This window comes from Cuculus canorus, chromosome 18 (genome assembly GCF_017976375.1).
Source record: "Cuculus canorus isolate bCucCan1 chromosome 18, bCucCan1.pri, whole genome shotgun sequence".
Classification (NCBI taxonomy): Eukaryota; Metazoa; Chordata; class Aves; order Cuculiformes; family Cuculidae; genus Cuculus; species Cuculus canorus.
Window position 1 is genome coordinate 7,956,048 of NC_071418.1, and position 20,066 is coordinate 7,976,113.

Consider the following 20,066-nt stretch of genomic DNA (forward strand, 5'->3'; position numbering starts at 1 on the left):
CTCCTGCTTCAAGTCATATTGCAGTTGCCCAGCTTTTCACCCAAGGACAACGTGAACAGGGTACCCTTGCAGCAGCTCTAGTGACAGACTCACTCGCTTTTGTGGTTTACAAAGAAGTGGGATGCTTTTCCACTACAGCTATGCAGAAGGTATAAAAAGAACTTCATAGAATCATAGAATAGCTTGGATTGGAAAGGACTTTAAAGATGTAGTTCCAAGCCCCTGCCATAGGCATGGACACCTCCCACTGGATCAGGCTGCCCAAGGCCCATTCAACCTGGCCTCGAACACCTCCAGGGATGGGGCACTGTCTCTGAAAAGACCTGGTAAAAAAATTCAGCTCATAGAATGGTTTGAGTTAGAAGGGACCACGCAGGTCATCCAGTCCAACCTCGCAGTGAGATCTCCAACTCCATCAGGTTGCTCAGAGCCCCATCCAACCTGACCCTAAATGTTTGCAGGGATGGGGCATCCACCACCTCTCTGGACAACCTGGGCCAGGGTTTCACCACCTGCAGTGTAGAAGATTTCTTCCTAATATCCAGTCTATCCTCTAGTCTCTCTCTTCTTTTAGTATAAAACCATTCCCCCTTGTCCTATTGCTACAGGCCCTGCTAAAAAGCTTTTCCCCCATTAAGTATTGAAAAGAAAATAAGGTCTCCTTGGAGTCTTCTGTTCTCCAGGCAGAACAACTCCAACTTTGTTCTCTCAAAGGTACAACAGGACAATACAACATGTGAGTAACTTCATAATCACCCACCATGTACACGGGGGCTGTGCCAGGACCTGCCTTTAGTTGCTTCAGTTCTCATACAGCATTATGGGTTTTTTTAACAAGCGTGATTCTGCAGTTTCCCAGACACAATAAAATCACTTAATAACAACTAATAATTACTGTCTGTTCTTTTCGGAAGGAAGGGATTCTCCCTTAAATTATCTAGACTCCCCCACGTGCAGACACAAGCATGCATAGCAAGGCTGAAGCATGGCAACATCCAGCTCTGCTGCAGTCGTCTGTCCCAAATGGCTATGGACAAAAACACTCGGGAGCAAGTGAGTAACATAGTTGTAAGTTAGAAAAGCAAGTGAAGGCATCATAGCAGAGATTCTGGTCAGACCTCCCCTGGTGGTGCATTCTTACGTACTTGTGCCCCTGCATTCAGCATTGGTGAAGCTGCACCTTGCACCCTGGGTCCCTCACAACAAGAGGGACACTGAGGAGCTGGAGCACATCCAGAAAAGGGAACGAAGCTGGGGAAGGTTTTGGAGAACAAACCTTATGAGAGGCGGCTGAGGGACCTGGGGTTGTTTAGTGTAGAGAAGAGGAGGCTGAGGGGAGACCTCATCACTCTCTGCAGCTCTCTGAAAGGAGGTTGTAGCGATGTGGGTGCTGGTCTCTTCTCCCAAGTAACAGGTGGTAGGATGAGAGGAAATGGCCTCAAGTTGTGCCAAGGGAGGTTCAGATCAGATATCAGGAAAAATTTCTTCATGGAAAGGGTTCTCAGGCACTGGCAGAGGCTGCCCAGGGAGGTGGTGGAGTCACCACTCCTGAAGGTGTTTAAAAGACAGGCAGCTGAGGTGCTCAGGGATCTGGTTTAGTAGTGGACGTGGACAGGTATGGTTGGACTCAACGACCTCAAAGGTCTTTTCCAACCAAACGATTCTGTGGTTCTATGATTCTGTTTTATGACTCTCCTTCTCCAGACAAGCCAATGAAAGGATTTTCTAAGATTGTCCAAAGAATAATGTGGGTTACTTGGCCGTATTTATCTTTAATTACCAGCTGAAAAACTTTAAATATTCTCTCTCTTTTAGTAAGAATGTTAGGAGTAGGTCCCTGAGAACCTTATGTTAATGATCTGCATTTCTAGTGAGAGATTTTTATTATAAATATTATCTCAAAATCTATGCAATTAAAATAAAATTGGAATAGTTATTTCAGATTCTGTTTCTGGCCTCAGGCCTTAAGCAAAGCTGTTAAGGTTTTGGCACACTGCAGCTAGATTTTCCTACACTCTAAAATGAAATCTGCTTCCCCCTGTTGCTGTGGTAGGTCAGAATCCCTAAATAAAGCTCCTCGCTGCTTTTGCAGGCAGCCCGGATGAGGACTTTTTCATTTATAATCATTCTCGATTTTTCTTGAATGATATTTCCCTCCAGAGAAAATCTGTTATGCAGCCCTAACCCGATATTCCCTGGATTAAATGGCCCTCCACGACCAAAACTTTGGGAACCTCAGATGCAGAGAAAACAATGAAATGGCCAAGATACAAAGTGCTGCCAGATGCACATTCCTGTGCCCTCCCTCCTAATCTCACTCAGGCACGGGGAATGTGGCTGTTGTTGCCTGGAACTCTGCAGCGAAGAGCACTCAGGCAGATACATGATGGTTAGTTTTTATTTTTGCTGCTGCTACGATTCTTAATAAATGAACAACAAGGGAGGAAGGCTATTCCCACAACTTGCCAAGGCCAAGCGAGGCTGCTGCAGCCCCGGCTGGAGCTGTGGCTCATCCTGGAGCGCTGCCTGCCCACCACTGTGGCCAGACAGACAGACAGACAGATGGACAGGCAGCCGCTGACAGAGCATGGGTGGGAGCGGGTCCAGGAGTGGGCTGTGTGACAGCGAGCGAGAGGCCCATCCTTGCTGGGGGACGAGGCGGTGAGGGCAGGACTGGAGGCTTTGAGGATGTGTAGTACAGCTCAAAGTACCTGCTCCCCCCTGGCAGCTGGGACACGGGTGTCCTGCTCGGCTCAGAGGGTGCATCCCGCAGGGAGAGCCCTGCTGCCACAAACTCCTGCTGCATTTGAAGCACTTTCCAGGGGTTCCCTCTCTAAAAACAGTGAGCGTGGCACTGATTTGTAATCCATCAGAGGACTGACTGAGGTGTCACTATAGCAAAATCCTCCTTCTCCGCCAGGCTCAACAACTGCTCAGGCAGGACATGCTGAGCACGACCACAAGCATCTCTGCCTCATCCCTCTCCCACAGGAAGGTCTGGATGAGTGGCAGAGCTGCCCTGGGGGCACCAGAGGCTACTACATTCATTTAAAAGCTTCTTCGCATTATAGGAATGGGAAAAAGTGCAAACACAAAATACAGGTAATGCAGGACCATCAGCAGCTTCTGAAGATGACCCTTGGTGGGCAGAGCAGCAGAGGATCTCCACGGTCTGCAAGAGGTCCCCTTTCCCCAACTTCTGTTCCCAGGAAAGACCGAGCTGGCTCCCATCGATCCTAGCAGCACGAAGTGCTCTCTGTAGCTGCTGCCCCCTCCCTGGTGCTCCTTCACAGAGGTTCTGGTGCTTCTTCTGGTCCTTCTGGTTTGGAGGAGGACACCCAATGAGGACATCCATGTCTCTCTCCCACATGCCACCTACCCAGGCCTGTAATCATTTCAAGAGACCAGGCAGTCCTTGGTAAGGTGGATGTCTCTGACCTCCGACATACCACTGCTGACATGAAAGGGTCTGTTCATGTTTACTTTCTAATTAGTGCATACCTTTCAGCATTTCAAAAACCTTAGTTTCTTGCCCTTGGAGCTTCTGCTCCCGGCCCTTTGCATGCTAAAGGGAGCTCAGATCTCATTTGCCCGGTTTATCTCTTTTTAATGAAACTCTACAGTACAAGTATTTCATCTGAGAAGAAGAATATCCAGGTCACCACATTTTGTGCAGCAAAATTCACTTAGTCCTGGGATGGCCCATATACAAGAATAAGCCGGCACGCTGCAAACAGTGGGAAGGACTGAGGAGAAAAGGGATGACAAAGGCAGACCTCAAGAAAAGTGCTGGGAAACGGCACAGCTGAGCATATCCAGGACAGGGAGACTCACTGCTTGGAGGAGATCACAGAATCATAGAATAGTTTGGGTTGGAAGGGACCTTAAAGATCACCTAGTTCCAACGCCCCTGCCATGGGCAGGGACACCTCCCACTGGCTCAGGCTGCCCAAGGCCCATCCAACCTGGCCTTGAACACCTCCAGGGATGGGGTAGCCACAGCTTCTCTGGACAACCTGTTCCAATGCCTCACCACTCTCACGGTGAAGAAATTCTTCCTTATATCCAGTCTAAGTCTGTCCCTTCACCAGTTTACACCCATTACCCCTCGTCCTATCCCCACAAGCCTTTGTAAACAGCCCCTCTCCAGCTTTCTTGTAGCCCCTTCAGGTACTGGAAGGTCACTATAAGATCTCCTCAGAGCCTTCTCTTCTCCAGGCTGAACAAGCCCAACTCTCCCAGCCTGTCCTCATACAGGAGGTGCTCCAGCCCTTGGATCATCTTTATAGCCTCCTCTGGACCTGTTCCAGAGGATCAGCTGCAGCTGGGACAGACACATGCAGCAAAGCTGAGCAGGCAGAAACACAGGAACTATCGAGATGAGATTCAGCTTGGAAAAAATGCAAGTACAAGAAAACAGCCCAAAAAGCAGCCAGTGCGAGGGAAATCCCTGAAAGCAGTTACTGATGAATTTTAATTTTCCCCATCCAGTAACTGAGCATCCTTGGAAGACCACAGCGAGTGTCGGTGAGTCACCTCGCCCTGCTCTCTCTCCTGGTCACTTCTCTATTGCACTAATACTGATTTAGAGGAAATGAATATATTAAAACTGCCACGCTTACTTTCTAGACCATTCTCCTTCTGGACTTTACCAGACTTCAAGCCTCCAATCAGATGTCTATGTGGATGCATTTTTGCTTCACCTCAAATCTGTTTACGCAGCAAAAAGGATGGAGGAATTTCTTAGGAAGAAGGCAAATGTTAAAGCATGGTTATGCCAACGGTCAACCAGTGCTTGGGTGACACGCATAGCAAATTTAGTTTTGCTGAGAGATGATGGTTGCTCCTGGCAGGACTTCCATGGGAACAGCAGGTCAGGTTAGAAACTGCAGTGTTGACACATCTCCAGAGGTTCCCTTTCCTTCTCAAGCCCAGCTATTCTGTTGGTGAACTGCTAGTCAGTGGCACGCACCACTGATGAAATCTGTGGCTACACTATTACCCCTTGACACAGGATGAGACACAGAGGTAACAAATTCAGTGCTGAACTCACTCCCAAATATCATTATTTCCATGCATTTCACAACTCTTGCTGTTCCAAGAGAAGTAAGCTTCAGCCTGAGCATGCTACCTACACAACGAGAAAGTACAGGAATTGTCTACCACCACAACAACAAAGTCTCAATGTCATTTTAGCCTTGAGTTACTGCAACTACACAGAGGCACCGAGAGGCACCAAGCCTGTATGACTTAACTGCCGTTACAGGTAAAGCTCATGGAAGAGGTGAATGCACTCACTCGGAGGAAGGCTGGCCCTCTCATCCCTGGGACTCTCCTGCAGCGAGGAAGCTTTCCCAACATGGTCCAGACACTGTGACCTGCTGCTTACTCGAGATTTGTCACCAAGCCACGCTGTCTCCCATAGCAAATACAGAAAATCTATCTGCTTAGTTGTGCTACATACAGCAAATTAATCGTGTTTATGAAATTCAGCATTTCAAAATACATCTCCCTCTTAGGTCCACAGGATATAATTACCTCTGACTGCTGCAAGGAATTTGAATAATTATAATACGGAAACATCAGAAGTCACTGGGACTTTAAGTCACTTTAAGTCACTGAACCTTTTGTGCCTGGTGTATGCACATAAGGAAAGGAACCTTTTAGATTACTTTTAAATGAAAAATAAGCTGCCAGTTACTCTTATGACAAGTACAGAAGTATAGGCACAGAAGTAGATAAAATCAGCAGAAAAGCATTCACAGGAAATGTTCTATAAATGCAGCAGTATTAAGAGGAAGACCAAGTAAAGGAAACAGTTGCAGCTCAGCAGAAAAGAGCCACCCATGGATGATCATGTTCAGTATCTTCAACAAGAAGTCATCTGTCAATAAAGAAGCCATCCAGCATCAAGTGGCTGCCAGCTAATACTGGCAACAAAGGGTTAAGATCCCAGCCTGCAATAGGGAAGGAATAAGTTGGAGAACACTGAGCCTGATAGAGTCATCCTGTGGCTTTTAACAAACTGGCTCATAAATCTCAGAGCAATTGCTAATCATCTCTGAGAATTCAAGGAAAACCAGGGAGGGAGAGTTCTCGCAACACAGAAAAAACAAAACATACCGTCTAGCTTGGAGAAATGGGAAAAGAAGGAAATGGAGTTGTGGAACAGCCAGATTAACTTCAGTTCCCAGAAAAACAACTGAAGACATTATTTAACAATTTTTAAGGACCTTGAGCAGACAAGAAGGATACAATTAAAAGTCAACACCATTTTGTCACAGATAGATCTGATCACCCGTGTGTGACTGAACACCAGCCCCGGAGTGGAAGTGAGGCTGTGTAGGTGTCAGTGGCATGTTCTCCTAGAGGGACAAACACTTTGCTGGGGAGGAAAACAAGAGAGCAGCCTGAGACAGTGGCCTGGTAAGACCTCAGCTGGAGCTCTATGCCAATTTTTGAGCTCTACTCTTTAAGACATGAATGAACTGGCTGGTCCAGAAGAGAGTAAAAAAAGAGAAAGAAAAAAGAAAAAGGAAAATTGTTTACTAGAGTAGGAATGAGTGAGAGTGGAGCAGCTCAGATCTGTCATCAAGCTGCTGGAAAGAGAAAAAACATAGTTTGTTCTTCCATCCTTCATAGGTGGGATAGAAATAGGTTCCAACTGCAGGAAAGGAGGTTCAGGATGGAGGTGATACTGAAGTCACGGTATAGCTTGGACTTCCTTAAGAAAATGTAACTGTTTATAAGAAATCATGTAGGTATTATCAAGCCTTTCTCAGAGCAGAGGAGTGAGCCTATGACTACAGCACGTGTACCCTGGGCACTTGTTTTCAAAGATCACACTATGCTGACATCTCCTGAGGCGGCTTAGGATAGATGCACTATAGAAATATTATCTGAAGTATGACATCACATATTAAAAAGAAACCAAAATCTAATATATAAGAAAATACCACATAGAAACGGTCACCACTCGAAGCTGCAAGTTAAGAAGAATTTGGGTGGGTACTATGTAATCACGCTGACGGCATTCACAATGCAAACTTTAATCACTATCGCAAATCATTTTCTTCCACAGGCATCTGATGCTTGAGTTATGTGATTACTGAGAAACTGCTTAACTCTACCTCATTTCAGGTCCTCTGGGAGAAAATTTATTGCAAGGGTAATGGACTCAGCGGTAAGAGCAACAATTTAGAGTGACAGCAATTGGGAATAAGACCCTGGAGACCACCATGACGTGGGTTTCACCTCTCCTTGATCCTGATATTTAAGAACAAATTTGAGTCATTTAACTACCACCAGCCAAACTAGTAATCTCTCCCTGTGGACACCCAAACCAGCCTGCTTTCAAAGGGGCGTGGAAGCTCTGGGTTCAATTTTATTCATCGCTCACTTCTCAGATCAGTCATGCTCCCCTTGCATTCAGGCAATTCTTCATCCATGAGCCAAATGCATGAGGGCTTTTCCAACCCACTCTGAATCATCAAACCAGACAAGCTTCTGGACTGATCCAGTAAAAAAATGAATGTGCTTGAATGATAGAGACACGAGGTCATTGTTTTTGAAAAGACCTAGTAAAAAAAAAAATCAGATCACAGAATGATTTGGGTTGGAAGGGGACATGAAGGTATCATACCATAGTATCATAGTATAGTTAGGGTTGAAGGGACCTTAAAGATCATCTAGTTCTAAACCCCCTGCCATGGGCAGGGACATCCCACTGGATCAGGCTGCCCAAGGCCCCATCCAACCTGGCCTTGAACACCTCCAGGGATGGGGCAGCCTTGGATTTGTATGAAGGACGTTGGGCAGAGTGGTCTCTGCAAAGCCTTAAGCACTGCAACACACACGTTTGCAGCATCTGAGGGTGAAATACAGAACTGCCTGTTTCTCCCTCCAGCCCAGCACCCAGTGAAGGCCCCATCCTGCAGTCCTGCACTCTCCCATCACCTCGCTCTTCTCCCAGGGTGTAACACCGCCTCTCGTCTCAGGTATGATTGCCAGGGCATCCTTACTGTGAAGAGGCACAGAGAAGTAATTCCTACACTATAAACCCTCTCCATGTGAATCACTGCAAACTTTTGCATGTGAACCACAGCAGTATTTGCAGGTGAGGTATTTTGAAACTTGGGAGTGCAAAAAACGTGCACCTAGGCAAGGCAAGGAAGTTCTGATGAGTCTGTCAATGTTACCCCACTGCTCTAGATGGGATTTTTTAGGCTAAGGGATTTTTAATTTGTGTGATTGGTGAAAAAAGGTAGAATTCTATTTTTAATCTAGATGATGTAAAAATGAAGGGTCAGAAATTTCCTGGTAACAAGCTGCTACCCTGTGGAGAGCAGAAAAAAACAAGTTATGTAGCACAACTTTTGGTGCAGCTAATCCAGGAGTCATGGAAACACTTTCTTGACAATATACAAACACCCAAGAGCCTAAGAGGTACCTTCTGTCAGGACCTCGCCCTACTCAGGGTACCTCACTATACCACTTCCCTCCTGAAACTTCCTGCAAAGTCCTCAGGCCAATCCCTCTGTGACATCTGTGGAGCTGCACTCAGCTGCCCAAGTACTTGTAACGGGCTCAGAGACATTGCAGGAAAAGAAAACATTTAGGTTCTATGAAAATGGTATTAATTCAAACCCAAGAGCCTCTTTCTGGCTTGTAAAACCTGAATTTGCACCTTCCTGCTCTGCTGCACAGCCTTGCATTTGCAGGCAGGTCCCACCTCCTCCTGGACACCAAAGCCCAGCCTTGGCCTCCTGCCTAGGAAAGAAGCAGGACGACGCAGAACAGATGCTGAATTCAAACTACAGATTGATAACAACACCCCCAGGCTCCTGCTCTCTGAGTTAGCAATAGGAAGAACAGTTTGGCAAGACATGAAAAACACATTTCAGTGTAGCTCCTCGTGGAGGAGCAGGGCTATCAATGTGCAGAGATGGTCAGTGCTCCTGCCACCATTCAGCACTGCAGACTTTGAGCAAACAACAGGTGCCCACAGCCAAGCCAGCCAGGCTGGTGCTCTCTGGTCACCAGGGAGAAGCAGAGGACCCAGCTCCTTCCACCTGGACATCTGAAAAAGCATCATTGAAAGTTTGACCTCAGAAGTTCCTCTTCCTCAGTTGACTATAAAGGAATCTCACCAACTGTTTTCTCTCTCTTAAATAAAGGTGAACTTGTTCTTAGCTGGACTGAAAAGTTTCTATTCCAAGACTGCTTGCCTGTCCACATTGGCCCATCACAGAAATAATCCTTGAAGCTTATGAGAAATCTGCTGTTCCCCTGGACACCCCATACTGGCTTTTACACAGCCTGGTAGCTAACAAGCTCCCAGAGCAACCAAGAAGTGCGTGCTTGACTCCGCACACAGTGAGAGGAAACCAAAGCCACATCTCCCACTTCCTGCACTCAAGCTGGGTGCCTGCTCAGGAGGCTGGTGGTTAATGGTCTCCTCTCCCTGTATCTTTCAATGAGCCAGCGGACATCAAACACATCCAGCCCTCCTGCACAGCCCCACAGTGATCAGGTAGCAGACAAATCTAGCCCTCCTGCAGGATGCAAGAGCCCCACAGAGAGCAGGCACCACAGCTGCCAGGAGAAGCCCTTGCTCACACCACCCCTGAGCTTGTCCTTTCCCACCAGTGAGCTTTGGGCAGCTCTTGCTAAGCATAAGCCAACACTCAGTCCCCTTTGGCTGTGGATGTAGTCTTCTTGGACTTCAGTAAAGCCTTTGACACAGTTTCTCACAGCATTCTGCTTCAGAAACTGTCTGCCTCTGGCCTGGATGGGCGCACACTCTCCTGGGTGAAAAACTGGTTGGATGGCCCAGAGAGTGGTGGTCAATGGAGTTAACTCCAGCTGGAGGCCAGTCACAAGTGGGGTTTCCTCAGGGCTCAGTACTGGGTCCAGCCCTGTTCAATGTCTTTATCAATGACCTGGATGAAGGCATTGAGTGCACCCTCGGCAAGTTTGCAGATGACACTAAGCTGGGTGGAAGTGTGGATCTGCTGGAGGGTAGGGAGGCTCTGCAAAGGGATCTGAACAGGCTGGACAGCTGGGCTAAGACCAATGGGATGAGGTTCAACAAGGCCAAATGCCGGGTCCTGCATTTGGGGCACAACAACCCTATGCAGTGCTACAGACTGGGGAAAGAGTGGCTGGAGAGCTGCACAGAGGAGAAGGACCTGGGGGTAATGGTTGACAGCTGACTGAACATAAGCCAGCAGTGTGCCCAGGGGGCCAAGAAGGCCAATGGCATCTTGGCTTGGATCAGAAACGGGGTGACCAGCAGGTACAGGGAGGTTATTCTCCCTCTGTACTCGGCACTGGTGAGACCACACCTTGAGTACTGTGTTCAGTTCTGGGCCCCTCACCACAAGAAGGATGTTGAGGCTCTGGAGCGTGTCCAGAGAAGAGCAACGAAGCTGGTGAGGGTCTGGAGAACAAGTCTTATGAGGAGCGGCTGAGAGAGCTGGGGTTGTTTAGCCTGGAGAAGAGGAGGCTGAGGGGAGACCTTATTGCTCTCTACAACTACCTGAAAGGAGGTTGTGGAGAGGAGGGAGCTGGGCTCTTCTCCCAAGTGACTGAAGACAGGACAAGGGGCAATGGCCTGAAGCTCCACCAGGTGAGGTTCAGGCTGGATATCAGAAAAAAATTCTTCACAGAAAGAGTCATCGGGCACTGGAACAGCTGCCCAGGGAGGAGGTCAAGTGCCCTTCCCTATAGGTGTTTAAGGAACGGATTGATGAAGTGCTTAGGGACATGGTTTAAGGGAGCGTTAGGTAGGAATGGTTGGACTCGATGATCCAGTGGGTCCTTTCCAACCTGGTGATTCTATGATTCTATAGGAAACCAGCATCTCTTGCTTCGTCTGTACAAGAGGGCTGGGTGCCTGCTTTAAACGGTGAAGATAACCTGCTTAAACACACACCTACACACTAGTGACCAGGTGGAGGTCTGGTTCTGGCTCCAACTGTAACACCTTGTGATCTGTGTGGTCAAACGGCTTCACCACTCCCCAGTTCTCAAGAAGCAAGCGATGTGTTCAGCATCCCTGAAGACCCAACTGCTGTAACCACAGAGGAGGCCTTTTGCTCACAGCAGGGTCCTGCTCCCACCCTCAACGCTCACTTTAAACAGGTTCTGGTGCTCAGTGGCCCTGTGAGCTCACCCAGCTGAGAAGTCATCAGGGAAAGCAGTGAGTTTGCTCCTGAGAGCTGGACCCCTTACGGAGGGAAGTTCACCAGGGGCATCACAGGAGTGCTGCCAAATGTATGAGGGTAAAAAGGTGGAGGAGGATTGAAGGGGAGGCCACGCGGGGCCAGTTAGCTCTCCACCCTCACCTGCTGTAGCCTAAACATCCCTTACATTGGCATCAATATCACAGTGCCCATTGCTGAACTGAAACAGCAAAAGCTTACGGACAACCCAGGATCAGAAGGATCCGTGCGCTGCGACACGTGTATGTGCTGCCTTCCTGTGCCGCCCCCATAGACAAGCGTCTGTCTCCCTCGTCCTCACCAGGTACCACAGCAGCACTGTACTGTCTATCCCAACTGCCTGTAAACGACTGAATTAGGGGCGAAAAGTTGTTTTGATTACAGAAGGGATTTCCCTGGTGAATCCTGCACAGCTGCAAGATCTCTCCATGCAAAGAAAAACAAAATCTGCTTTATATAAGGGAAATCTGGGAGGTTATCCTGGTTTTGGCCAGACTCTCGTAGTCATCCTGAACATGTAAATGTCTGTGTCTAATTAATAGTACCTTACTGCACTACAGCAACACACAATACTATTGTTTTTCAGAATAAGACTTTAAAATACAGAGAACTGCAACTTCACTGTAACTCGTGGTTGTTGTTCCAGACCACGCTCCTTGGAGAGGGAATCTTTGGAGCTGAAAGCCGTTTTCTCAGCATGCTTTGAGCAAAAATAATGAATGTGACATTTCATGATCTCCACTGAAAGAGAAAAGTCTTTAGACAGGAAACGGGGCTGAGATCAAAATTAGTGTTATAGGAACAGCTTTCAGATCTGTTTTGCTCTTTTCTGGGGTGATATATTTAACTCCTTCAACGGAAGAAGTTGCCTTCCTACTGCTGGAGCTGAAGCCTAGCACAGACAGGAGAAAATGAGCCAACACTGAAGAAAAGGGAGGGCTTATATATTTATAAATCAATTTCTCATCTTGAGAATAAAATGTGGAATAAAAGGAATACAACATCCTCACAAAGAGAGGAAAAAAACTTACAGCTGAGGAAAAAAATGTGTCCTACATTGTGAGGTTCAGTGATTCAGTTGGACTCCTTGGAAATATTCTGATAAGGCAACTGTGGCAGTTACACGTTACATGACGGAGAGAGACAATTGCCACTCCTCGCAGAGCAGAATAAGACATCTGGCATGTACAAGCTCTATCACAGTCCAAGCTGCAACCTTATTTGTTGAACTAATAGCATTGTTAAGGATTTTAGCTGCACTGCATTTATAGAATGATAGAATCATTAAGGTTGGAAAAGACCTCTAAGATCAACCAGCCCAACTGTCAGCCCAACCCCATTCTTCCCACTAAACCATGTCCTGAAGCACCACGTCTACATGTTTTGACCAACCCTTCCAGGGGTGGACACTCCAGCACTGCCATGGGCAGCCTCTGCCAGTACTTCACTGCTCTTTCAGTAAAGAAATTTTTCCCAATCTTTAATCCAAACCACCCTGCTGCAACTTGAGGCCTTTTCCTCTCATCCTATCATTTGTTATGTGGGAGAAGAGATCAACACCCATCTTGCTACAACCTTCTTTCAGGGAGCTGCAGAGAGCAATGAGGTCTCTCCTCAGCCTCCTGTTCTCCAGGCTAAACAACTCCAGGTTCCTCAGCTGCCTCCGTAATCCCTGTGCTCCAGCCCCTTCCTCAGCTCCCTTCAGTGAACGCACTCCAGCTCCTCAATGACTTTCTTGTACTGAGAGCCCCAAAACTGAACCCAACATTCAAGGTGCAGCCTCACCAGTGTCGAATACAGGGGGCATGATCACCTCCCTGTTCCTGCTGGCTACACCATTCCTGATGCTGTTGGCCACCTAGGCCACCTGGGCACACCAGTGGCTCATGTTCAGACAGTTTAAGCCATATAAAACTGGAGAAGCTCCGATTTTCAAGCTGCCATGCCACCTGAACAAAGAGACAAGGACAAACCATGACCTAAAAACATTTATTATATGCCATGGGTGCTTCTCCTTTCAGGCAGGACATACAACAAATGTTTTTAAGATTCATTCAACTCAAAAAGTAGTAACGATGCTAGTGCTGCATTTCTCCAGAGGGGTATAGGTGAGCATCTTGGGCACATGGATAAAGCTGTTAAAATAAGCACTGCAGGAACCCACCAAGCTTCTATCACACAGAGCAAAGCCAAAGTCATTAGCTTAGCTTCATTGTTATTTTCAAAAAAGGATTAATGACTCAGATTGATTTTGATTCTTTCACACTTCTAGTAGTCGTAGTGGACAGCTATGGTTGGAATTGATGATCTCAAAGGTCTTTTCCAACCTAAGGATTCCACGACTCTATTCATGGTGTGTGTCAGAGGATGAAGAAAGGTTAGAGCATGACGCTTTAGATGAGAAAAAAAAACAGCAGTAGACTGCGTGAGGCTCTCACTTGGTGAGGAGTAAACTTCCCATCCAAGCACAGGATGGGAATTGCACAGCAATTCAAATGAACCTCCTTAAAACGCTTCCATCCCATGGGGAAGGGAAAAAGGGCTTTCAAGCTCTCTTCCCCCTAACCCCAAGCAAGCATTGGATCCCTCAGTCCTGAAAGCAAATTCTCTACCACAGAAATGAATGTTGAGATTCTTTCATATGGGGGCTGACTCTGGGGCTGGAAACAGACTGGAGCTCCTAAGCAGCTCTTCACTGGCTGCCAGGACGTGCACCCTGACTCCAGTGCAGCACTGGAGCTTGAGAGCAGTCGTGCCTCAAGAAGGCAGCAGGAGGGGGAAAGGAGAAGGCTCAGCCATGTGGCTCTAACAGCATTGCATAAATCAAGGACACACACACAGAGCACTAATCAGAGCTAACACAGGGACTACAGGCATTCCTGCTTGCCTATTTCTGATTCTAGAGACACAATAGAACCATTTCCAGAGATCTAGATCTCGTCCAGTAAAAAGCCACTGCATTCAGTGCAGCTGGCTTCGCTTGCTGTGTTACAGAAATCACTGTCTCTCAGCCCTAAGTGCAGGGCCCAAGAGCTGCTGCTTTGCACAAGACCGAGCACACTGCACTCGCCAGCCCTCTGTCATCAGCCTCGCTCCTCAGCACCAGCACCTTCACCCATCCTGTCAAGAGGCTGGAAGATGATAAGAACAAGCCTTTTCACAGTCAACTGAGAGGAAGGGGTAAGACCCTTTGGTTGCAGAGGCTCTGAGCTTTAACGCCAAGTCCACTGAGGTCAACTGTGAGAAAATAAAAGAGAAGAGCTCTTCCCAAGAAGAGCTCTGTGCAACAGAGGCTGTGGCAGCCCCTGGCTGCTGCCTGATCCAGCCCAGCTCTCCACGCAACCCATCTGCAGGCAAACCAGCAGCCAGCCAGCCCAAGAGTGCCAAGCAGTGGGCAGCTCCCCGTGTGACATCCACGCAAATGACATAATGAGGTGATCTCTAGATCTGAAATGATTCGTTCTTGGTTGTAAACCAGCAGCCTCTCAGCCCATAAGATACAGGCGGAGCAGCTCCTGGCCTGGAGAAGCAACCCTAGGGAACACTGTGCCATTGGGTCATGGCCATGAAGGAGGTGGCAGCCCCCAGATCAGATTGGAGTGGTCCTCCCTTGGACACAAAGAAAGACTAATGCCTGGGTGCAAGCTAATAAGGCTGTCATATAAAGAATATAGTGGGAATCACTGCATGGAGCTCTGTGATCAAGTTCTCCAACGTACCTGAGTTAAAACACAGCCAGAATTGTCGCATTCTGATTCACCGTGAGGGAAGCAGCCCTCAGCTTCTTTCCACTTTCATGTGCTGCTTGAGGCTAGTGGTCTTCATCTGTTGGTTCCCTGTCCATGGGGTTCCAATGTGGCTGTAAGACCTCCTGTCCTGGCCCAGTAGAGAGTCCCGCTTCTGAGAGGAGGCATCTCCAACCTTAATGCCGACAAGATGCCACAGCAGGGAATCATTAACCAGAGAGGTGGTGAAAGATGCTCTGTTCTCTCCTACCCCCTGCAGTGACAAGGCGGGCAGCATCCTGCTCGGTGCACACTGGGCAGAGCACAGCACTGGCCACAGTGGTCACATTCTGCTGGGAACAGAGATTTACACAAGCTCTCCTCCCCACCACCTCCAGTACAGCCAGTAAGATGTACTTGAGAAGAATTTGCCATGGACCCACTCCCGAGCTGAGTTAGAGAGCATGATGACACCGGCCGAGGGAATTCTTGTCCCTCACCAAAGATCCACACTGCAACTCAGTAAATTGTGCTGGCAGAGAGCAAGAGTGAGGGAGTCCAGCAAACCCAGGGGGGATGCAGCTGAGGAAGGAGCTGGGCAGAGGAGCTCACCGACTCAGTTTCATTTCAAAATTATTTTCCAGAAGAGACCCATCAATAATTTAAACACAGTTTCTTTTTGGAAATATCTGAAGTTCTGTTCTTCATCCCATAACAAACTGAGGTTCAATTCCAGTCTTCAGTTGGTGCCAGTTATCACCATGATAATCAGCAGTTCACAGCGCAATGAGACAAGTCACAGGCTCTCCTCTAAATCTTGCTATTGAGAGTGATTACTTGGCCTTGGGTAATGAATTAGTCCTATTATACAGCAGCTGGCACAGGAGAAGCAAATCTGCTGCTCAGGCAGCTCATTACACGGGCAGGGCTGGAGCTGCTCACCATGTGCTCCACACACAGCCCGCAGCAGGGTTTTTCAGCTGAATTCTGCAGACAGTACACACGTTTCTCTGAGCCTGCAAAATACACTACAATCATCAATCCAGTTTCTGTCTGTTCCTTTCTGAGTTAAGCATTTGCCCACCCCTTGGAAAGAGAATTCCTCTTCTGTGCAATTTCTGCATGGCGCTTTGCCATATCAGTATCAAATCCAAACGGCGTTAATTCCTCACTCTCTGCCATCCCTTGTGAACTCTGTCACTCCAAATTTTCACTTTTCACCTCCAAACTCCTCCATACTAATTCAAAGACTCATAGAATCACTAGGTTGAAAAAGAACTTGGAGATCATCAATTCCAACCATACCTGTCCAGTACTAAATCACATCCAGCACTTCATCTACCCATCTTTTAAACACCTCCAGGTATGGTGACTCCACTACTTCCCTGGGCAGCCTCTGTCAGCGCCTGAGAACCCTTTTGGTGCAGAAATTTTTCCTACTGTTCAGTCCGAACCTCCCATGGCACAGCTTGAGGCCATTCCCTCTTGTCCTACCACCTATCACTCGGGAAAGAATTATTCCTTCTCCCTCACTACCAAAAACTTGCCAACTCTTGATGCTGCCTCTTCTATGCCCAAATCTTGCTTCTGCAGCAACTAGAACTGCTCTTGTCACGCACCAGCTTGTCACTGTCGGCCTGGCTTTGTGACATGTGGCTCATGGAGGAGCACGTGCCCAACACAGCAACTGCAGGGGCTTGGTTTGGAAATATGCATGAAGTGCTAAATAACTGAATTAGAAAGGGTCAGGAAGACAAAGCAGATCCAGCCATCCAATTTAAAAGTACGTTCTGAAAGTGCTTACAGATTACTAGAGGAAAACCCCAGTCAGAACGACAGAATACAGTCAATAGCAACACTATAGCCACAGTGGCATAAACCTATGTGTTAGGCAGTCTTGGGAGTACTGGTATTTTCTGTCACATCAACTATCATATGCATGCTTTGGAAAACTCCTTCTGTGAAGACCTTCAGAAGAAAAGAAGTAGTCAAAGAGTAAGAAAACTATTGTGAAAAATAAAAAAATTGATGAGCCAGAGAGCAAGGAGCAGAAACAAAAAGAGCTAGTTTTCCTCAAGTCAAATGTCAACTGCAAAGACCTGATGATGCTACTCCTCAAGCAATGAGAAGAATGAGAAGTGTGTTGTAAATGTTTGAGTCAAAAGCCTGAAGAGCTTCAGTAAGGCTACAATGAACAGGCAACACCATAGCAAACAATTTACAGTAGGAATAAATGCAAAATAGTATATAAAGAGGGGATACTGGAACCCTACAAATATCTTTCATGTCCCAAACAACATCCATCAGCTCAAGGATCCTTCCACCTTCCCTCCTTCTTCCATAAAAGCTGGTGCTTTGGGAGCCCAGGGAGCTCTGAGGAGAGGGGGGATGCTTCAATTAACGCCTTCCATGCTCCCTATTCAGCTGCTGTGTTGTTCTCAGCAGTCTCAGAGCTGCTTGGCCACATCTCTGAATGGGTGTGAGAAGGCTAACAGAGCCCATGAGCAAGGCTGAAAAGCCAGCAAGCACACTGCAGGTTCAGAACCGTCTCTGGAAGTAAAGGAAGACTTTATAGGGTTTTCAAGTAAAGGATAGGGACAGTTATAGGAAGATAATAAGAGTGGCCTAGGACTTTTAAGGATGTTGTAATATGCCTCTGCTTCCTCCTCACTCCCACGCCTTTCCCCCTTTTACCAACCCCTGACTCACTGTGTGTGAGAGGGCATTTCAAAGACCAAGATTCAGTGCTAATGGAACAACCTGACAATGACAAGCTGTGCATCCAGCCCAGAGCGAGCTCTTGCTTCCTCTCTATGCAAAGTGTTAAAGCCTTGCAGGGTTACCCCTGCTCGGGCAGCTCATCCAGCACTGCTGCCCAGCTCGGAATCTGGCGTAGTGGCAAGCGTCGCAGCTGGGCTGGGCAGCCCCTCTGCAGCTTTCACATCTACTGTGAGCTCTGCTTGCTTTGGAGCAACACTGTACAACAGCCATGGAAAGCTCACACGCCTTCCTTGTAACCTGGGCCTGATCCATCCTATGACACAAACATCCCAGGTCTTTACAAGACCTTTTATATTTAATTGCCTTTTACTGAGCTTTTTTTCCTCCATGGAAAACCAACTGAGGGAAGAAGAAAGAGGCACAGAAGTGATCAACAGGGGCACACAAAGTGATATCAAATGAAACAGTTAACTTTGAAGTTAACCTTGGATTCTGCAGGAGCAGAGATGCAGAGAGGCATCACGAGCTTCCACAGAGCTGAGAAAGCCCTAGGAGATCTGTGCAGTAAACAAACTTCATGCTCAGACGGGCAATGGAAGACCACGGAGCTTTTGCTGCCAGCATCACAGTGGGAATTTCTGCGGCTCAAGAACAGTCTGCACAGTCTACTCTTCCCAACTATGAATGCAGGAAGAAGTGCCAGACAGATCTCAAATTATGTCAAAGAAAGCTGCTTGACCTTTGGGTCTGCACCCCTCTAGGAGTTCAAAGATCAGTGACCGAAGTCACCTGTCAGTCAGCCTAAATTCACTGCAAAGTGGCCCTTACCACCAACTGAGTACTGGACGGACTGCCCAGAAATGCTGAAAAAGGTCTAAGTTAAAAGGCACTGCCTTGTTCCACTGCTAGATGTGTTCTACAGAATGCAGAGTGGTAGCTCCTCAGTAACCCATGGCAACCCCCTTCTGGAATTTGCCAGCAAAAAAAGCAAACCACAAATGTACTAGGCTAATACAAAAGCTATTTTGACAGCGTATGTGGAAAACTGGATTAGTAGCACGAGCAGAAAACATTCTCTGTTATTACTCACACCTGTAAGAGAAGCACTTACCAGGGTGGTGTGAACAACGTGGACAGAGAAGGCACCACAGCACACAGAGGACTACCAGCAGCTCTACAGCCCATGGAGCACAGCCTGCTCTCCCCCTTCCACCAAAACAAGTTCTACTAGCCAAAAGTGCACTTGTGTTGATACGGCAGGTATGTGAAGGGCTCTGCTCTCCCATGCCAGACTCCCAGGGAGCATAAGCTCAGCCTGTCTGCCTGCACTGCAGATAGAGCTCCAATCTGTAGGGTTGACAGACCAGGTTTCCTGCCACATACCAACCCTTTACATGGGGTCCTCTCAACAGGCACTGTTTTATGCAGTGGCATGACATAAAAATTCCCACTACACTAAAGCACACTTATATTTCTCAAGACAAGCACTTGTTGAAGCACCCTGTTCTTGAAAAACAGCAGTTGCGCAAACCGTTGGCCTTGATTTTACACTGTTCTGCTCTCTAAGTGGATCATACCAATAAAAGGCAGTGTAATTAAATACAGCCAACGACACTTTAAACTGATGTAAACTAATGACAGCATGCAAAGCATAGTGAGGACCATAAAGTCAATTATGCTTCATTCAGATTTCCCCAGGTCCTCCAGGAATGTGGAGCCATGCACCATCAGAAAGATGAGGCCAAACTTTTGGGCAGTAGCAATTGGAATGGTTTTAAACTAAAAGAAGTGAGGTTTAGACTAGATATTAGGAAATTTTTTACACTGAGGGTGGTGAAACCCTGGCCCAGGTTGCCCAGAGAGGTGATGGATGTCCTATCCCTCGAGGTGTTCAAGGTCAGGTTGGACGAGGTCTGAGCAACCTGGTGGAGCTGAAGATGTCCCTGCTCACTGCAGGGCATTTGGACTGGATGACCTGCCTGGTCCATTCCAACCCAAGCCATTCAATGATTCTATAAGATAGTTTTTAGACTCCCTTTGTAATCCATGGGCAGAAAGAGGTCCTTCCAAATTAAGCCTCCTGTGACATCTTTTCATCTTCTCGCTAGGGTAAAGAATAACATCTTCAAAAATTCTATATTGTGCAATGTCTGCAAGGCCAGCCATGTGATTGTTCTCACCTGCTATAGGCACAGCATCCATGAGCCCAATCTCTGCAACAACTCAACTTGTGCAGAGGACAGAAGAGCTCACAAAAATCTTGCACCCACCAGCAAGACCCTTCCTTTCTCAAATTCGGAGTATTTTGCTACTATTCAGTTTTTAAAGTCTATCTATATTTTCATTAGTCCAAGACAGTTATCACTAGATGCACAATAAACAGCACTCTTTCAGC

At 47.3% G+C, this 20,066-nt stretch overlaps 1 protein-coding gene across 4 annotated transcripts in view; it reads right to left on the reverse strand.

Annotated features, from left to right (window-relative positions):
- GAS7 (growth arrest specific 7) overlaps positions 1-20,066 on the reverse strand; it is a 111,121-nt gene that overhangs the window by 81,817 nt on the left and 9,238 nt on the right. The gene's annotated exons all lie outside the window — the stretch shown is intronic.